Here is a 5120-nt window from a genome sequence, read left to right on the forward strand (position 1 = left end):
ACTAAGGACTGCCTCAAAACAGATCTTTAAATCCCTGAGAATGCCTTTACAGGAGGCGGCGGACAACTATCCAAATCTTCCCCAAATATACCGAACCAAACCCTAGGACTTCATGCGCCTTGACTATCGATCCCCCAAAAGAAGAAAATATTCCACGAACACATATACATTTAGATTAAGGGGTAAAAAGCTTGGAAAGGAAGAATAACACTTGAACTTGGCCACAAGAAGCTTATGTGCAGCAAGAGACTCCCTCCAAGCACTTCTTCCAACCTGTCTAGTAGAACACTAAATAAAAAACCATCAAATGCACTCGCACCAAATAGATACATGGTCCTCTTGGCCTAACAAAATAACGATGTTGAGGCATATCAGGAATGCAATAACTTCACATGCAGCTTGGATAATTTTTGAAAATATATTTTTAGTAAATACAAAGGCACGAAAGATTCAACTCAAGCAAGGGTTGAATGCCTTGAAGAAAGGGAAAATGTCTGTCAATGAGTATGTGTTAAAGGTGAAGAGCATTGCAGATGCTTTAGCAGTGATTGATGCAATGCGCTGATGATGATGATTTGGTTTCATCCACTTTGAGTGGCCTTAATAATAAGAAGGCATGAAAATCATTTGTTACTTCAGTATATGTACAGAAGCCATTTCCAAATTTTGATGAGTTGATCTCTCTCATGATTACTGAAAAGATTAATATACATGGTGACTCATCTAAAAAAATGGTGAACATGTTCAAGCATTTTACTCAAGTTCAGGAAGAGGACATGGTAGATCCTCTTCGTGAGGCCGTGGTATGGGACGTGCTGGGGATAACTAGCAAAACAGGTTCAATCAGAAATTTGGTGAAATACAGGTTTCAGGAGGCCAAGGAAACTTTAAAGGCAGGGGGAGCTCTAGAGGAAGAGAAGGATGGCAGAATAGAGGTTATGAAAATTCTGCTATTGTTTGCCATTATTATGGCAAAATAGGCCATATTACAGCCCATTGCTATGTAAAGAAGGATGATATTCGTAATGGTAAATTGCAGCAAGGAAACTATGCATCGTCTCCACGACAGAATGAAGACAAAAATGAGCATTTGTTTGCTATGTAGCATATGATGAATGGAGTTATAGGAAAGGGGACACATGATTATGTATGGTATATTGATTCAGGTGCATCTAATCATATGACCAGTCATGTTGAATGGTTTGGAGAGATGCAGGACCTACAAAATCCAGGTTATGTGCAGACAAGTGATGATTCATGCCACCCAATTTCACACATTGGAAAGGTTCCCTTGTCCTTGTATGATGGCTAGACAAAGAGTCTGACAGATGTATTACATGTGCCATCAATCACAAAGAATCTAGTGTGTGTTGGCCAAGTGGTAGAGCAGGGGTTGTAGGTTTGATTCAATGCAAAAGGTTGTTTTGTAGAAGACTTTAATGATAAGTGCAGGTTGGTCGCAAAAGGAAGTAGAGTTGGCTGAATGTTCACTTTAGATGTTGGAATTCCTGCAATGGATGTTGTTATGTATGCTAAAGGAAAAGAAGTAGTTGCAGATATTGAAATATGGCATAAATGTATTGGACATGAAAATGTGTAAAGGTTGAAATTAATGTAGTCCAAAGGATTAGTTACAGGGTTGCCTTCTTTTAGAGTTGCAGAATTGCATAAAGTCTGTGAAGCATGCCAGTTTGGTAAGCATGCAAGACAACCCTTCTCGCATGATAGAGAAGTGAGTAGAAAAATACTTAATGTAGTGCATACAGATGTTTGGGGGCCTACACAGAATGTATCTCTTGGTGGCAGCAAATACTTTGTCACATTTATTGATGACTGTTCAAGGAAGCTATGGATATATTTCATGAAGGAAAAGAGTGGTATGTTTCAGCACTTCAAATCTTTTAAGGCAGTTGTTGAAACAGAAACATGCTTAAAAGTGAAGTGCTTGAGATCAGATGGAGGGGGAGAGTACCTCTCTAATGAGTTCAGTGGCTTCTTGAGGACTCATGGGATAAAGAGACAATTTACTTGCAGATATACCCCACAGGAAAATGGTGTTGCAGAAAGAAAAAACAAGCATATTACAGAAGTTGCACTGGCATTAATGGCTAAAAAAAATATGCCCAAACATTTTTGTTCTGAGGTTGTCCATACCGTTGTCTACATTATGAACAGAACTCCCACAACTGCAATTCATGAGATGACTCCTAAAGAATGCTTTACTGGCAAGAAGCTTGATATATCGCACTTGAAGGTATTTGGTTGTGTTGCATACGTTCATGTGCCAGATGAGCTACGAAAGAAGCTTGATCCAAAGGTTGAAAAATGTGTTTTTATTGGATACTCTTTAGAGCAGAAAAGGTATTGCTGTTATAACCCTATCATAAGTGAGTTCAGAGTGAGCAGGGATGTTATCTTTGATGAGATAGAAAGTTGGTATACACCTTCTGGTGATTTTTTGGATGATGATAATGATCAGGATAGCTATGTGCAGAAAGGTAAACAAGAATCACGGAGTCTTAGTAGACCAGAAACATCATCTGGTAATAGTGAGCCCTTGGTCTGGGAGACTAAGGAGTAGCCCCACATCTTTAGGTGGATCTATAAGTGTTGTAGGGAAGGACAAAGGAAATAAGAAAGTGTTGGATGGTAATGATGCATCTACCAGTCATTTGGGATTTGATGGAGATTCTAGTGGTTCGGAGAGTTTGGATGATGAGCTTGGCATTCCTTCAGTCAATACACTAGGTGTACAGAGAGCTCATAATAATGTAAAGGCTCCATTGAGTGATCCGATGGTATGCAGATCTAGGAGGGTTAGATACCTTGTTGAAAGATTTGGTTTTGAAGGTTATGCAGCTCACCATTATACTTATATGGTGCAAAGAGTTTAGGATGTTGAGCCCACTTGTTTTGAGGATGCTATCGTTCATGCTCATTGTGATGCAGCAATGGATGAGGAGATGGCTGCATTAGAAGCCAATAAGACTTGGAATTTGGTACCCTTACCTAAGGGTAAGAAAGCTATTGGCTGTAAGTGGGTTTACAAAGTCAAGCGACGATTTAGTTAGCAGGTATAAGGCTAGGCTGGTTGCAAAAGGCTATGCTCAAACATATGGCATAGATTATGAAGAGACATTCAATCCAGTTGCTAGGATGGCAACTGTTAGGTGTGTGATTGCCTTGACAGCAACCAAAGGTTGGAGTTTGCAGCAAATGGATGTTAAGAATGCCTTTTTGCATGGTGAATTGCAAGAAGAATTTTATATGGAGTAGCCAGCAGGTTATGAAGATTTAGAGCATCCCACATATGTCTGCAGCTTAAAGAAGACACTCTATGGGCTAAAGCAAGCACCTAGAGCATGTTCTGACAAGATTGGAGAGTATCTTGTCAATATTGGATTTTTTATTTATGATGTTGCTCACTCACTTTATGTGAGAAAGGGAGATGCAGGTTTGGTCATCATAGTCATCTATGTGGATGACTTGATTATTACAGGTAACAGTGACAATGGGATTTCTCAAGTTAAGGACTTCTTGAATAAAAAGTTTGAGAAGAAAGATTTGGGTGAAACGTGAGTTTCAGACAAGGCATCTCCTTGCAGCATATTGTTTTTGTGTTTCACCGGACTTCTTGTTCAGTGTGTCCAGTGAAACACGAGTTTCAGACAAGGCGCCTCCTTACAGCATGCTATTTTCGTGTTTCATCGAATTCTTGTCCAGTGTGTCTAGTGAAACGCGAGTTTCAGACAACTCATAAAAAGCAAAGTAATCAGCAAAACGAAGAAAAACAAAGATTTGATCTAAGGAATGCTATTAAAATTACCTAAAATATCTAGAGAATTAAGGAAAAAGTTTGAAGGATTGCCTTAAATCTCCACAACATTAAGGAATGCTCACAATATGGAAAGAATTTTTTTATAGTGCTCATAAGCTCATAATAATAGAAAAAATTAAGAAGAAGTATTAAAAAAATGAATGAATGGATACCTGGGCATAGAGAAGGAGGATGCAAAAGAGAAGAAGGATGCACAAAACCATGTTTAGAACGAATTTGTCAATGGGTCTAGTGAAACACGAATACGTTCTTCACAACCACAGCATGACCACGAAAATGTTCTCCATGACCATAAAAATGTGAAACGAATTTAGCTGTTGCTTACCTTTATTGGGGGATTTTGATGGTACATGCATTACTTAGTGAAGTGTTAAGTAAAACGCGTGCAACGTATTCTCGAAAAAGGGGAGTGCGCACGTCTTCTGAGAAATTTGATACGGTGTGTTAAGTGAGACATGTGTGCACGTATTCTGAGATATTTCGTACGTGCAAAAATATTGGAAATTTTATCCAAATTTACGGTCGCGTTTATTTTTCATCATTACGCACACTTTTTCGTTGGAACTATCAATACACGTTTGATGATCAATATAAAAGCTTTTCGAAGCCATTCTCTCTAATATTGTCTTCCTTTCTCCCGAAATTTTGTTTCGACTTCCCTTCAAGGTCTTTGCTTCCTGTTTGAAGAGCAATTCAACAATTTCTGATAGGTAACAAAATTCTGTTATTATAAGTATTTGAACAAAATCAATTTGATTAATATAGAAACAATTTTTAATAACACTTGAAAAATTACAAATGTTATGTGCTTTGTATCTTCTAAAAGGAGCATAGCACTTCTAGAAAGAATCTTATCATAAATTTTTATATTTTAATAGAATTAATTCATAGTTCATGTTTCTCTTCTTGTTTTGCATCTTTTGACCAGTGAAACGCGAAATAATGTCTCTGGTTAGTGATATTTTGCTAACTATCGCGTTTCATCGGTGAGATATTCAAATAACTTTCGTCTTCAAGTAGTGTCCGGTGAAACGCGATTTCTTCACCGGCATTTGCCTTGAACACCTTGTTTTCGCGTTTCACCGATCAATTTAAAAAAATTCTCATTTTTTTATTTTTTGTCTTGAAAAATGCAATTTTGGGGCCTCTTTCCATGGTTCCATCTTGTTTTATTAGACATTGTTGCCATTGTGCTTTGTTTTCTGGGACAAATCTTTTGTTAGTCAAGATGACAAAGAGAAAGCTATCTCTAGAAGGAATGGATGAGGAGGAGCTAATGGAG

Source organism: Lygodium microphyllum, chromosome 1 (assembly GCF_053477565.2).
Source record: "Lygodium microphyllum isolate KBCC chromosome 1, Lygodium_microphyllum_v1.1.10, whole genome shotgun sequence".
Classification (NCBI taxonomy): Eukaryota; Viridiplantae; Streptophyta; class Polypodiopsida; order Schizaeales; family Lygodiaceae; genus Lygodium; species Lygodium microphyllum.